The sequence below is a fragment of the Pseudophryne corroboree genome, chromosome 4, assembly GCF_028390025.1.
Source record: "Pseudophryne corroboree isolate aPseCor3 chromosome 4, aPseCor3.hap2, whole genome shotgun sequence".
Classification (NCBI taxonomy): domain Eukaryota; kingdom Metazoa; phylum Chordata; class Amphibia; order Anura; family Myobatrachidae; genus Pseudophryne; species Pseudophryne corroboree.
The window spans coordinates 133,216,928-133,233,216 of record NC_086447.1 but is presented as its reverse complement, the minus strand read 5'-3'; the positions used below and the strand labels follow the sequence as shown (position 1 = coordinate 133,233,216).

Sequence of the window (16,289 nt, the reverse complement as noted above, 5' to 3'; positions counted from 1 at the left end):
TCAATACCGGCTGACCTTGAAGCAGAGGTCTTGCTAAGTTTAGAGCCTTATAAATTTGCTCTAAGCTTATTTATGCAGAGAGAATTCTCCAGACTTAATCACACTTCCCTGGAAATTTTTTCCCTGTGTGACTGTTCTCCAGCCTCTCAGGCTGGCCTCCGTGGTCACCGGCATCCAATCCTGAATGCCAAATCTGCGGCCCTCTAGAAGATGAGCACTCTGTAATCACCACAGGAGAGACACCCTTGTCCTTGGATATAGGGTTATCCGCTGATGCATCTGAGGATGCGATCCGGACCATTTGTCCAGCAGATCCCACCGAAGAGTTCTTGCGGGAAATCTGCCGAATGGAATTGCTTCGTAATAAGCCACCATTTTTACCAGGACTCTTGTGCAATGATGCACTGACACTTTTCCTGGTTTTAGGAGGATCCCGATTAGCTCGGAGAACTCCCTGGCTTTCTCCACTGGGAGAAACACGTTTTTCTGGACTGTGTCCAGAATCATCCCTATGAACAGTAGACGTGTCATCGGAAAAAGCTGCGATTTTGGAATATTTAGAATCCACTCGTGCTGACGTAGAACTACTTAAGATAGTGCTACTCCGACCTCCAACTGTTCTCTGGACCTTGCCCTTATCAGGAAAGCGTCCATGTTTCCTTTTAAGAAAAATTATCATTCCGGCCATTACCTTGGTAAAGACCCGGGGCGCCGTGGACAACCCAAACGGCAGCGTCTGAACTGATAGTGACAGTTCTGTACCAGGAACCTGAAGTACCCTTGGTGAGAAGGGCAAATTTGGACCTGTAGGTAAGCGTCCCTGATATCCAGTGACACCATATCGTCCCCTTCTTCCTGGTTCGCTATCACTGCTCTGAGTGACTCCATCTTGATTTGAACGCTTGTATGTAAGTGTTCAAATATTTCAGATCTCACCGAGCCGGTTGGCTTCAGTACCACAATATAGTGTGGGATACTACCCCCTTCCATGTTGTAAGAGGGGTACTTTGATTATCACCTGCTGGGAATACAGCCTGTGAATTGTGTGAGGGGGAGATGTCTCGAATTTCCAATGTACACCTGGGATACTACATGTAGGATCCCGGAGTTCCCTTGCGAGTGAGCCCCCTGCGTACTGAAACTCTTGAGATGACCCCCTACCGCACCTGAGTCCGCTTGTACGGCCCCAGCGTTATGCTGCGGACTTGGCAGAAGCTGTGAGGGGCTTCTGTTCCTGGGAATGGGCTGCTTGCTGCAGTCTTCTTCCCTTTCCTCTACCCCTGGGCAGATATGACTGGCCTTTGCCCGCCTGCCCCTATGGGGACGAAAGGACTGAGACTGAAAAGACTGTGTCCTTTTTTGCCGATATGTGATTCGGGGTAACAAAAAGTGGATTTTTCAGCTGTTGCCATGGCCACCAGGTCCGATGGACCGCCCCTTTATACGGCAATACTTCCACATGCCGTCTGGAATCTGCCTCACCTGACCACTGTCGTGTCTTCGTCTGGCAGATATGTAAATCACATTTACTCTTGATGCCAGAATGCAAATATCCCTCTGCGCATCACGCATATATAGAAATGCATCCTTAAAATGCTCTATAGTCAATAAAATCTTGTCCCTGTCAAGGGTATCAAAATTTTCAGTCAGGAAATCCGACCAAGCCCCCTCAGCGCTGCACATCCAGGCTGAGGCGATTGCTGGTCGTAGTATAACACCAGTATGTGTGTATATACTGTCATGATATTTTTCAGCTTCCTATCAGCTGGCTTCTTGAGGGCGGCCGTATCTAGAGACGGTAACGCCATGTTTTTATAAGCGTGTGAGCGCCTTATCCACCCTAAGGTGTGTTTCCCAACTCGCCCTTACTTCTGGCGGGAAAGGGTATACCGCCCATAACTTTCTATCGGAGGAACCCCACGTATCATCACACACTTCATTTAATTTATCTGATTCAGGCAAAACTACAAGTAGTTTATTCACACCCTACAAAATACCCTTATTTGTGGTACTTGTAGTATCAGAAATATGTAACAGCTCCTTCATTGCCCTTAACATGTAACTCGTGGCCCTAAAGGAAAATTACGTATGTTTCTTCACCGTCGACACTGGGGTCAGTGTCCATGTCTGTGTCTGTCGACCGACTGAGGTAAATGGGCGTTTTTACAAGCCCCTGACGGTGTCTGAGACGCCTGGACCGGTACTAATTTGTCCGCCGGCCATCTCATGTCGTCAACCAGCTTGCAGCGTGTTGACATTATCACGTAATTCCATAAGTAGACCATCCATTCCGGTGTCGACTCCCTAGAGAGTGACATCAACATTACAGGCAATTTGCTCCGCCTCCTCACCAACATTTTCCTCATACATGTCGACACACACGTACCGACATACAGCACACACACAGGGAATGCTCTGATAGAGGACAGGACCCACTAGCCCTTTGGGGAGACAGAGGGAGAGTTTGCCAGCACACACCAAAAGCGCTATAATGTATATAACAACCCTAGAAGGTGTTGTTTCTATATATGCGCTCTTAATATATCATTATATCGCCAATTTATGCCCCCCTTCTCTTTTAACCCTGTTTCTGTAGTGCAGTGCAGGGGAGAGTGGGAGCCTTCCTCACCAGCGGAGCTGATCAGGAAAATGGCGCTGAGTGCTGAGGAGAATAAGCTCCGCCCCCTTTTCGGCGGGCTTTTCCTCCCGGTTTTTTAATAACTGGCCTGGGTTAAAATACATACATATAGCCTTAATGGCTATATGTGATGTATTTATTTGCCAAATAGGTATTTATATTGCTGCCCAGGGCGCCCCCAGCAGCGCCCTGCACCCTCCGTGACCGTGTCAGTGAGCCGTGTGACAACAATGGCGCACAGCTGCAGTGCTGTGCGCTACCTCTCTGAAGACTGTGAAGTCTTCTGCCGCCTGTTTCCGGACCTCCGTTCCGCCGTCTTTCTTCAGCGTCTGTAAGGGGGATCGGCGGCGCGGCTCCGGGACGAACCCCAGGCTGACCTGTGTTCCGACTCCCTCTGGAGCTCAGTGTCCAGTAGCCTAAGACTTCAATCCTCCTGCACGCAGGTGAGTTGCCAGTCTCTCCCCTAAGTCCCTCGTTGCAGTGATCCTGTCGCCAGCAGGAATCACTGATTAGAAACCTAAAAAAAAACTTTACTAAATAGCTCCTTAAGAGAGCCATCCAGTTTGCACCCTTCTCGGACGGGCACAAAAACCTAACTGAGGCTTGGAGGAGGGTCATAGGGGGAGGAGCCAGTACACACCATGTGACCTAAAAAGCTTTTTAGATGTGCCCTGTCTCCTGCGGAGCCCGCTATTCCCCATGGTCCTGACGGAGTCCCCAGCATCCACTAGGACGTTAGAGAAATACTGTTGGTACAGCTGACGAATTATATATCATTAAGAGCATCGACTTGCGTGCACTCCTGATAGGTCTTTCAACAAAGCCGTTCAGACCTATCAAGTCGGCCTGCAGCATGGTAGATGCGGATATATTGGTATATCTGCCTGTATGTAGTCGGCTGTGGCGACTGACCGACCTATTATGCTGGCCGCAGGAACGGCCGACAATGACATCACAACTGGACGGGCAAATTTAAATGCCCCCCAGTGTAATGTCTGGCCAGACATATCTTGCGGCCGATTGATAAGTGTGTATGCTTACAAAAACTGGTCGCACAGTTGCCGAGGCTGTCTGTCAGTGGAACTCACCCAAATCGAAATCTCTGCACATGTTACAGCTGCCCCACCTGCAGTGCAACATGGTTTTGCTCAATTGCTAACAAACCTCAATAAGAACCTTGGTCAGGATAAATGGTGTGAAACGCTGAGAAACACAGGCATGTACTTATTCATAATACAATTCCATCAGGGAGGCGTCTCATTGGCTCCAAATTTATTCTGCAGCAGGACAATGACCCCAAACATACAGCCAATGTCAATAAGATCTTCAGCGTAAAAAAAAAAAAAAAAACAAGGAGTCCTGGAATTTATGAAATGGACCCCACAGAGCCCTGATCTCATCATCAGAGTCTGTCTGGGATTACATGAAGAGACAGAAGTATTTGAGCAAGCCTACATCCACAGAAGATCTGTGGTTAGTTCTCCAAGATGTTTGGAAGTTGGAACAACCTCCCTGTCAAGTTCCTTCAAAAACTGTGTGCAAGTGTACCTATGGTCACTCTAAAGGGCCCTACACATATGGCGATGTGCCGCCGAGGTGCCCGACGGCCGATACGGCCGACCCGGCGGCGGGGGGGCAGTGAAGTTTCTTCACTCCCCCCCGTCACCCGGCTCCATAGACGTGCAGGCAAATATGGACGAGATCGTCCATATTGGCCTGCATGCACAGCCGACGGGGGACCAGCGATGAACGAGCACGGGGCCGCGCATCGTTCAACGCTGGAGCCTCCACACTGAAAGATATGAACGAGTTCCCGTTCATTTATGAACGAGATCGTTCATATCTTTCAAAAAATCGGCATGTGTGCAGGGCCTATAACACCCACCCATTCTAGTAGTTCAGCAGGAGAGAGGTCTTCAATGTTCTGTACAAACAAGGCCACAAACAAGTGGCAAGCTTCATAAGTGGCCAGTCACAGAGGCACTCCACTTCCGTATCACCTTCACATCTCTAGTCATTTTCTGGACACCACAACAGTACATAGCATGCAAAGCACTTCAAGGTCTCAGCACTTAAGTCATTGAGCCATTTATCTATTTTGTAAACATCTGCTAATTACAGTAATTAGGTCATTTTAGAAACCATAAAATGGCAAGATGCCAGTCACTGTATTCCCCCAAGCAATGGACACATGAAAAACATTTGATTATATTTTCTGTCAGGGATTCTACAATTAGTTTTTTTCCCTTATCCTACTAGCAGTGACTTAGTCACTAATCTGTGATTCCCTATGTAATGTGTACATTCTTTGATGTACCAATTGTTTTCATTTAACGTTAGGGACAATTATTTCTGTTCTCATTAATACTTGTACTTCAAGAATGTACTACTGGATTATTGGTTACTCATGAAGGGGGAGATTTACTGAGCCTTGGAGAGAGATAAAGTGGATGTAGATAAACTACCAACCAATCAGCTCCCCAACTGCCATGTTACAGGCTGTGTTTGAGATTGGTTGGCAGTTTCTCTCTCTCTCCACGACTTAGCACATCTCATCCAGTTTCTTTTTCCTCTGGCCAATCTGACCGGTTTAGGCAACATTGGGCTTCAACTTCAGTATTAATAAAAAGAACAAAGAACACACAACCCCCCCCCCCCCCCCCCCCCCCCCCCAAAAAAAAAAAAAAAAAACAGTAAATAAGATCTTTCAGATGTCAACCAGGAGTGGTGGAAAATGTTGGCGTTGGTGCAAAAGCAGATGTCATGTACACGTCTAGTTTGTACTACACAACAGTTCTAAAGTGATTACACACACAGGCTTCTACTGGCCTTCCTGCAGGCTAACCCAATATGCCCTACAGTACCTCATACAGGATGGGATGTAGTTGTGTGACTGGCGGTCTCACAACACCTGCCCCTATATCCCGCCCCCTGAGAATCCAGACAGTCTGCATGCCAACTAGAAAGGACTATTCCACTCGGGGCGACCCTGTGTACAGGACATACAGTAGTGCTTTCAGCTACTAATAATAATTTTAAAAGATCATAACATACTATAGATCAGTGTTTCCCAACCTCGGTCCTCAAGGCACACTAACAGTCCTGGTTTTAGTGATATCCAGGCTTGAACACAGGTGACTTAATTAGTACCTCAGTTATTTTGATTTAACCATCTGTGCTGAAGCCTGGATATCACTAAAACCTGCACTGTTGGTGTGCCTTGAGGACCGCGGTTGGGAATGCCTGCTATAGATATTCCGTCATTCTGTGCTACATTATGCACTCCATTTTCCATTGCTAGCCAACAGCTTAATACGTGTGTTTTACCAGCAAATCCCTCTACCCCAGAGGTTCTCAAACTCGGTCCTCGGGAGCCCACACAGTGCATGTTTTGCAGGTAACCCAGCAGGTGCACAGGTGTATTAATTACTCACTGACACATTTTAAAAGGTCCACAGGTGGAGCTAATTATTTCACTTGTGATTCTGTGAGGAGACCTGCAAAACATGCACTGTGTGGGCCCCCGAGGACCGAGTTTGAGAACCTCTGGTCTACCCTAATTTGTGTACTGTATGCAGAGCACAATGCACAGTGATCAACACAGCTTGCACAAATACATTTCTTTTAAATTTTACTGCAATAACCTTGTGTATTTAGCAGTGATAATAACAGGGTATCTGGTTGATTGGTCAACAGGCAGAATGTCAACATGTTGACATGGTTAAAGTGTCGACGTGTTCAGTATGTCAACGTGTTTGTTTATTTTTAGGATTCAGGGTTAGGATAAAATAAGCAGAAAATCATAGGTCGACATTCTGATGTCGACATTCTAACCATGTTGACCTAAGCGAATGTTAACATTCAGAACTTGTTGACATTCTAGTGTCGACCTTCTAAATTTCTACTAGTCATACTACAATCGATAAACATAATGAACAAGGAAATCTTGCCGTTACTTCAACATTATTTTAGGATAAAAGAAATAATAAGAATTTACTTACCGATAATTCTATTTCTCGTAGTCCGTAGTGGATGCTGGGGACTCCGTAAGGACCATGGGGAATAGCGGCTCCGCAGGAGACTGGGCACAAAAGTAAAGCTTTAGGACTACCTGGTGTGCACTGGCTCCTCCCCCTATGACCCTCCTCCAAGCCTCAGTTAGGATACTGTGCCCGGACGAGCGTACACAATAAGGAAGGATTTTGAATCCCGGGTAAGACTCATACCAGCCACACCAATCACACCGTATAACCTGTGATCTGAACCCAGTTAACAGCATGATAACAGAGGAGCCTCTGGAAAGATGGCTCACAACAATAATAACCCGATTTTTGTAACAATAACTATGTACAAGTATTGCAGACAATCCGCACTTGCGATGGGCGCCCAGCATCCACTACGGACTACGAGAAATAGAATTATCGGTAAGTAAATTCTTATTTTCTCTGACGTCCTAGTGGATGCTGGGAACTCCGTAAGGACCATGGGGATTATACCAAAGCTCCCAAACGGGCGGGAGAGTGCGGATGACTCTGCAGCACCGAATGAGAGAACTCCAGGTCCTCCTCAGCCAGGGTATCAAATTTGTAGAATTTAGCAAACGTGTTTGCCCCTGACCAAGTAGCTGCTCGGCAAAGTTGTAACGCCGAGACCCCTCGGGCAGCCGCCCAAGATGAGCCCACCTTCCTTGTGGAATGGGCTTTCACAGATTTTGGCTGTGGCAGGCCTGCCACCGAATGTGCAAGCTGAATTGTACTACAAATCCAACGAGCAATAGTCTGCTTAGAAGCAGGAGCACCCAGCTTGTTGGGTGCATACAGGATAAACAGCGAGTCAGATTTCCCGACTCCAGCCGTCCTGGAAACATATTTTCAGGGCCCTGACTACGTCCAGCAACTTGGAGTCCTCCAAGTCCCTAGTAGCCGCAGGTACCACAATAGGCTGGTTCAGGTGAAACGCTGAAACCACCTTAGGGAGAAATTGAGGACGAGTCCTCAATTCTGCCCTGTCCGTATGAAAAATTAGGTAAGGGCTTTTATAGGATAAAGCCGCCAATTCTGAGACACGCCTGGCTGAAGCCAGGGCCAACAGCATTACCACTTTCCATGTGAGATATTTTAAGTCCACAGTGGTGAGTGGTTCACACCAATGTGATTTTAGGAACCCCAAAACTACATTGAGATCCCAAGGTGCCACTGGAGGCACAAAAGGAGGTTGTATATGCAGTACCCCCTTGACAAACGTCTGAACTTCAGGAACTGAAGCCAGTTCTTTCTGGAAGAAAATCGACAGGGCCGAAATTTGAACCTTAATGGACCCTAATTTTAGGCCCATAGACAGTCCTGTTTGCAGGAAATGCAGGAAACGACCCATTTGAAATTCCTCTGTAGGGGCCTTCCTGGCCTCGCACCACGCAACATATTTACGCCAAATACGGTGATAATGTTGTGCGGTTACATCCTTCCTGGCTTTGATCAGGGTAGGGATGACTTCATCCGGAATGCCTTTTTCCTTCAGGATCCGGCGTTCAACCGCCATGCCGTCAAACGCAGCCGCGGTAAGTCTTGGAACAGACGGGGTCCCTGCTGGAGCAGATCCCTTCTTAGAGGTAGAGGCCACGGTTCCTCTGTGAGCATCTCTTGAAGTTCCGGGTACCAAGTCCTTCTTGGCCAATCCGGAGCCACGAGTATAGTCCTTACTCCTCTCCTTCTTATGATTCTCAGTACCTTGGGTATGAGAGGCAGAGGAGGGAACACATACACTGACTGGTACACCCATGGTGTTACCAGAGCGTCCACAGCTATTGCCTGAGGGTCCCTTGACCTGGCGCAATACCTGTCTAGTTTTTTGTTGAGGCGGGACGCCATCATGTCCACCTTTGGGTTTTCCCAATGGTTCACAATCATGTGGAAGACTTCTGGGTGAAGTCCCTACTCTCCCGGGTGGAGGTCGTGTCTGCTGAGGAAGTCTGCTTCCCAGTTGTCCACTCCCGGAATGAACACTGCTGACAGTGCTATCACATGATTTTCCGCCCAGCGAAGAATCCTTGCAGCTTCTGCCATTGCCCTCCTGCTTCTTGTGCCGCCCTGTCTGTTTACGTGGGCGACTGCCGTGATGTTGTCTGACTGGATCAGCACCGGCTGACCTTGAAGCAGAGGTCTTGCTAGGCTTAGAGCATTGTAGATGGCCCTTAGCTCCAGGATATTTATCCTTGGTGACAAGATTATCCGCTGATGCATCTGAAGATGCGACCCGGACCACTTGTCTAGCAGATCCCACTGGAAGGTTCTTGCGTGGAATCTGCCGAATGGGATTGCTTCGTAAGAAGCCACCATCTTTCCCAGGACCCTTGTGCATTGATGCACTGAGACTTGGCCTGGTTTTAGGAGATTTCTGACTAGCTCTGATAACTCCCTGGCTTTCTCCTCCGGGAGAAACACCTTTTTCTGGACTGTGTCCAGGATCATCCCTAGGAATAGAAGGCGTGTCGTCGGGATCAGCTGCGATTTTGGAATATTGAGAATCCAACCGTGCTGCCGCAGCACTATCTGAGATAGTGCTACCCCGACTTCCAACTGTTCCCTGGATCTTGCCCTTATCAGGAGATCGTCCAAGTAAGGGATAACTAAAACTCCCTTCTTTCGAAGGAGTATCATCATTTCGGCCATTACCTTGGTAAAGACCCGGGGTGCCGTGGACAATCCAAACGGCAGCGTCTGAAACGGATAGTGACAGTTCTGTACCACAAACCTGAGGTACCCTTGGTGAGAAGGGTAAATTGGGACATGTAGGTAAGCATCTTTGATGTCCAGAGAGACCATATAGTCCCCTTCTTCCAGGTTTGCAATCACTGCTCTGAGTGACTCCATCTTGAATTTGAACCTTTGTATGTAAGTGTTCAAGGATTTTAGATTTAAAATTGGTCTCACCGAGCCGTCCGGCTTCGGTACCACAAATAGTGTGGAATAGTACCCCTTTTCCTGTTGCAGGAGGGGTACCTTGATTATCACCTGCTGGGAATACAGCTTGTGAATGGCTTGCAATACTGCCTCCCTGTCTGAGGGAGACGTCGGTAAAGCAGACTTTAGGAAACGGCGAGGGGGAGACGTCTCGAATTCCAATTTGTACCCCTGAGATACCACCTGAAGGATCCAGGGGTCCACTTGCGAGTGGGCCCACTGCGCACTGAACTTCTTGAGACGGGCCCCCACCGTGCCTGAGTCCGCTTGTAAAGCCCCAGCGTCATGCTGAGGACTTTGCGGAGGCGGGAGAGGGCTTTTGTTCCTGGGAACTGGCTGTTTGCTGCAGCCTTTTTCCTCTCCCTCTGCCACGGGGCAGAAATGAGGCGCCTTTTGCCCGCTTGCCCTTATGGGGCCGAAAGGACTGCGCCTGATAATACGGCGTCTTCTTAGGTTCAGAAGCTACCTGGGGTAAAAATGTGGATTTTCCAGCAGTTGCCGTGGCTACCAGGTCTGATAGACCTACCCCAAATAACTCCTCCCCCTTATAAGGCAATACTTCCATGTGCCTTTTAGAATCCGCATCACCTGACCACTGCCGCGTCCATAAACCTCTTCTTGCAGAAATGGACAGCGCGCTAACTCTTGATGCCAGTCGGCAAATATCCCTCTGTGCATCACGCATATATAAAAATGCATCTTTCAAATGCTGTATAGTCAGTAATATACTGTCCCTATCTAGGGTATCAATATTTTCAGTCAGGGAATCCGACCACGCCACGCCCGCACTGCACATCCAGGCTGAGGCGATTGCTGGTCGCAGTATAACACCCGTGTGAGTGTATATACATTTTAGGATATTCTCCTGCTTTCTATCGGCAGGTTCCTTTAGGGCGGCCGTATCAGGAGAGGGTAGTGCTACCTGTTTAGACAAGCGTGTGAGCGCTTTATCCACCCTAGGGGGTGTTTCCCAACGTGCCCTATCCTCTGGCGGGAAAGGGTATGATGCCAATAACCTTTTAGGAATTATCAGTTTTTTATCGGGGGAAACCCACGCCTCATCACACACTTCATTTAATTCCTCGGATACAGGAAAAACTACAGGCAGTTTTTTTTCTCACCAAACATAATACCCTTTTTAGTGGTACTTGTATTATCAGAGATATGCAATACATTTTTCATTGCTTCAATCCTGTAACGTGTGGCCCTACTGGAAGTCACGTTTGTCTCCTCATCATCGACACTGGAGTCAGTATCCGTGTCTGTGTCTGCCATTTGAGGTAACGGGCGTTTTAAAGCCCCTGATGGCGTTTGAGACCCCTGGACAGGCACAAGCTGAGTAGCCGGCTGTCTCATGTCGTCAACTGTCTTTCGTAAAGAACTGACACTGTCACGCAATTCCTTCCATAAGCTCAGCCACTCAGGTGTCGACTCCCTAGGGGGTGACAACTCTATAATAGGCAATTGCTCCGCCTCCATCTCATTTTCCTCCTCAAACATGTCGACACAATCGTACCGACACACCGCACACACACAGGGAATGCTCTGATAGAGGACAGGACCCTACTAGCCCTTTGGGGAGACAGAGGGAGAGTATGCCAGCACACACCAGAGCGCTATATATAGACAGGAATACCACTATAAAACGTGCTTTTTCCCTTTATAGCTGCTGTTATTAGAACTGCGCCAAATTAGTGCCCCCCTCTCTTTTTTACCCTTTTCTGTAGTGCAGGACTGCAGGGGAGAGTCAGGGAGACGTCCTTCCAGCGGAGCTGTGATGGAAAATGGCGCCCGTGTGTTGAGGAGATAGGCTCCGCCCCCTTCTCGGCGGCCTTTTCTCCCGCTTTTTGGTGAGTTCTGGCAGGGGTTAAAATACATCCATATAGCCCTGGGGGTTATATGTGGTGTATTTTCGCCAGCCAAGGTGTTTACATTGCTGCTCAGGGCGCCCCCCCCTAGCGCCCTGCACCCTCAGTGACCGAAGTGTGAAGTGTGCCTGAGTAACAATGGCGCACAGCTGCAGTGCTGTGCGCTACCTTGTTGAAGACTGATGTCTTCTGCCGCCGATTTTTCCGGACTTCTTCTTGCTTCTGGCTCTGTAAGGGGGCCGGCGGCGCGGCTCTGGGACCGGACTCCGAGGCTGGGTCTGTGTTCGGTCCCTCTGGAGCTAATGGTGTCCAGTAGCCTAAGAAGCCCAAGCTGGCTGCAAGCAGGCAGGTTCGCTTCTTCTCCCCTTAGTCCCTCGATGCAGTGAGCCTGTTGCCAGCAGGTCTCACTGAAAATAAAAAACCTAAAACTAAACTTTCACTAAGAAGCTCAGGAGAGCCCCTAGTGTGCACCCTTCTCGGCCGGGCACAAAAATCTAACTGGAGGAGGGTCATAGGGGGAGGAGCCAGTGCACACCAGGTAGTCCTAAAGCTTTACTTTTGTGCCCAGTCTCCTGCGGAGCCGCTATTCCCCATGGTCCTTACGAAGTTCCCAGCATCCACTAGGACGTCAGAGAAATACATATGGGATTTACACCAAGAATGTGAACACAAAAGCAGAGTTGAGGTGGTAATTGAACAAGCTATGCTCACAGAACAAGATAATGCTAATGAGCCCGCAATAAACCAACGTGGGTCTTGTCTATCCTACCAATGGTATGCACATAACTGTGGTTTGCTTTTGTTTTGTTGTTTTTTTTTAAAGGTGAATTGCAAATTATAATAGTTATAATAATGCCATAACAGGCTCATGAATGAGTTATCATTATACTAAGCTACACTAAATAAGATCAAAGGCCATTACTTTGCAGAAACCTTTGGCAGATGTTGCCTCTGTAAGCAGTTTGCATTTGCAAGTTTGTGTTTTTTGGCAACTCGAGAACAAATTTATGCAGCAAACCGTTTAATACAGAGGTTCTCAAACACAACCCTCAGGGCACCCCAACGGTCCAGGTTTTAAGTACATCAATGATATTACACAGCAGCAGACATCACTTACAAACCAGGATTCAGTGTGATAGCTGTCGGGATCCTGGCGGCCAGGAGACCGACACTGGGATCCTGACAGCCGGAATACCGGCAGCCAGCTCAGCGATTCGGGCCCGGTGGCGAGGGTTATATTCCCTCTCGGGTGGTGGCATGGAACAGAATCCCAACCGCTAGCAAAATGAATCCCTCCCACAAACCAGACAGATAATTGGAGCTGTACTTTAAACTAAAATATTAAAAATGGTGTCTGCCCTTTCTCTATTATGTACAACATAACATCATGTTTAATATTATAGTTCATTAACTGACATAGATAATATAGAGATATATTGGAAAATGCCTCAGAGTTATGACCAAGTAATGAAACAACTCATGCAAAGATTTAGGGGTTATAAGATTATGCACGTTGGCAAGATAAGCATATATAAACATCCCAGATATTAAACTTTTGGTGCCAGCCTATTACAAGCTGTATGCACTCTTACTGCAACTAGCGACAGCCTGTGCCCCCTCACCAGCAACTAGCGATAGCCTGTGCCCTTCTTAGCGCAACTAGCGACAGCCTGTGTCCTTCTTAGCGCAACTAGCGACAGCCTGTGCCTCCTCACCAGCGACAGCCTGTGCCCTTCTTAGCGCAACTAGCGACAGCCTGTGCCCCCTAACCAGCGACAGCCTGTGCCCCCTCACCAGCAACTAGTGACAGCCTGAGCCCCCTCACCAGCAACAGCCTGTGCCCCCTCACCAGCACTGTTGTATGACTGCTCCCCACTGTGCACATGAGGCGTAATCATTTAGAACCAGGCTTATAACATACACCCTGGATAGGCTGCTATCAATCACTGGCAGCTTCTAGTCCTAGATGAGCTCTCAGAAGTGGACATGATTGGTCACTAGGGTGTCATGGCAACCAGGATTTGCCCAGGCAGAGGATAGATATATGGAGATGGATACACAAAACAGAAAAAGACATTCATGGCAATTGTGCATTACAGCTGCTGCAATTTTTTTAGTTTACAAAACTAAATCATTACAAACAATAAGAGGCCAATACAGTGCAGGAACCAGGACATCATTTTCTATCCAGACAAATCATTCTTTCGGATATAAAGCAGCTTGCTAAGTGGGAGTAAAGGGACCACCACCATTCTGATACACATGTATAACCCATTATTCACAGCACTGTTCTCTAACCTTGCGCTGCATACAGTCTGTACCTCTCGTGCAGCTACAGCAGAGATTTGCTATGAAGCAGCCAAAACACATCAGATTAGTAGCAGCAGCAGCGTCTCAGAGACAAAGCCCCCAGCGCCCACCTCCCAGCCTTTGTCTGACAGTGACAAGTGACACAGAATTATACGCTGCTAGGTGGAACATTCCTACCACGCAGAACCTCACCTTTATTATCCATTCCGAGACAAGCATATCAGGGTATAGAAATAATAATAATTCTTTACACCCAGAAACCTATTATTGGGCTGATTTTTCTTATTATATATATTTTTTAAAATATATAACCAGGTCATAAAAAAAATGGCCATCATTAGCATAACAGGGGTGTTCATAGGTAAGTAACAGAACATAATAGCACAGGAAGGACACGATGAAGAATACAAGAATTTGCTACACCCAAGATGAGACAGAGGGGAGGTGACAAGTACATGGGAACACTCAGGGAGTAGGCATTGATGGGCAAATACTGTGTAATGGGCATAGGTGGTTATATACCGTATAAATACGCAAACATAGGCATATACTGTGTAACAGATATGGGTGGGCAGCGTCGGACTGGCTGACTGGGGAACACCCGGCTCTTTACACACGTAACCTGCATCACAAGTGAGTGCAGAGAACTGGGTGCCTCTAAACATTGTCCCAGCATAAAAAGAACAGAAGCTGGTCCCCGGTCATCCATTCCGACAGAGTGCGTGGGCATATACTGTGTAACAGTACGGATGGTGTAACGGTTAGCTTTACTGCCGCACAGCACTGAGATCATGGGTTCGATTCTCCTGTGTGGAGTTTGTATATTCTCCCCGTGCTTACACGAGTTTCCTCCCACAATCCAAAAATATACTGTTAGACCCCTAGCGTGAATGTGTGTGCGTGTACATGTGGTAGGGAATATAGATTATAAGCTCCACTGATGTGAATGGTCAAATGTTCTCTGTAAAGCGCTGTGGAATATGTGTGCGTTATATAAATAACTGGTAATAATAATATACTGTGTAATATGCATGGGTGGGCATATACTGTATAATAGGCTTCTGCTGTATAATAGGCATAGATGGGTATATAGTGTATAATAGGCATCTGCTGTATAATATGCACAGGAAGGTGGACACCGTATAATAGGCATTTCATGTATAACAGGCATGGGTAGGTACTGTATAAAAAGGCATGGGTGGGAATATACTGTATAAAAAGGTATGTACTATGTAATAGGCATGGGTATACTGCATAGACAGGAATATAAGGTATAATAGCCATTGTCTGTATAAGCAACCCAGGTCGGTATATACACTATAATAGGCACATACTGTATAATAGACACAGGTAGGTGCATATACACTTTATATAGACAGGTAAACACTGTATAATATGCATATATTGTAAGTGGTCATGGGTAAGTACATGCATTGTATATACGAGACATATAGTACACTTATTTCTAGCCATACAATGTATATATAAGAGGCACATACTGTAAACAACGGTATGTATATATAAGACATACTGTTGGCATGGGTAGGTATATACACTGTACATAAGAGACATACTGTAGGCATGAATATTAATACCTCTCACTAAGGAGCATATACTATAAGCATGGGTAGGGTTATACACTGTATATGAGACATATACTGTAGGTATATTATACATGTAACAGAGACACACAGATATACAATACACAAAACGTACACAGTATCCCTGGCGGAGGTCCGTGCTGTGACAGTGAGCAGAACACGTTCTGGATGCGGGATGGGTGATTATACAGGGGACACTAGTGCTGCCATATATGACAGGCAGACACAGCACAATACACACACACACAGCCCACTACCGGCAATAACAACACATCACTCTACTCTACACAGTCACTGTACGGAGAGATACCGTGTACTAACTACACATCCCGCGCTGCTGTCTCACCGAGAGAGAGAGTCCGATGTCCGCGCACAACCCGCAGCCGTCACCGTCAGTCTTAGTAGCAGGCGGCCATCTTATCTTCCCGGCAGCCGGGACATCAGCGGCGGAGAGCCATAGCGGATCACGTGATCTGCTAAGACCTCGCCAGGCAGGAGGAGGGCAGCCGGGGGCGGCCAATCACTGCGTACAGGGCGTGGTCGCAGCCGGGTGGAGGCGGAATTAGTTTTTGGCGTCAGCGTGTTGCCTTGGTGACGGTGTACAGCTTTCATATTTACTTTTACAGTCGCAGAGCGGAGGAACGGAGGAGACGGAGGGGTTCTGCCACCAACCAGATGCTAATACACTCTGGGTCGTGCAGTGTGCACCCCCCAATGATTCATGTCCGTAGTCATCAGTCTGTGGCCCCCAGCAGTGTTGGATTGTGGAGGCCCAGGGCAACTCATTTGTGGGGTTCTACAGAAAAAAAATTACATTGTGTCTCATAGATGTATTAAACCTGGAGAAGTGATAAAGAAGTGATAAGCACATGGTGATAACGCACCAGCCAATCATTACAGGTTTAAAAAATGA

General features: G+C 47.4%; 1 protein-coding gene across 3 annotated transcripts in view; it reads right to left on the bottom strand.

Annotated features, from left to right (window-relative positions):
- KIDINS220 (kinase D interacting substrate 220) overlaps window positions 1-15,850 on the bottom strand; it is a 344,589-nt gene extending 328,739 nt beyond the window's left edge. For 2 of the 3 annotated variants that reach the window (XM_063915452.1, XM_063915453.1), the window contains exon 1: window positions 15,723-15,849. The gene's annotated coding sequence lies outside the window, so the exon portion shown is untranslated. Of the gene's footprint in view, window positions 1-15,722 lie in introns of all 3 variants that reach the window. The other variant, XM_063915451.1, reaches the window with a different exon arrangement.
- Between the last annotated feature and the right edge of the window lie 439 nt (window positions 15,851-16,289).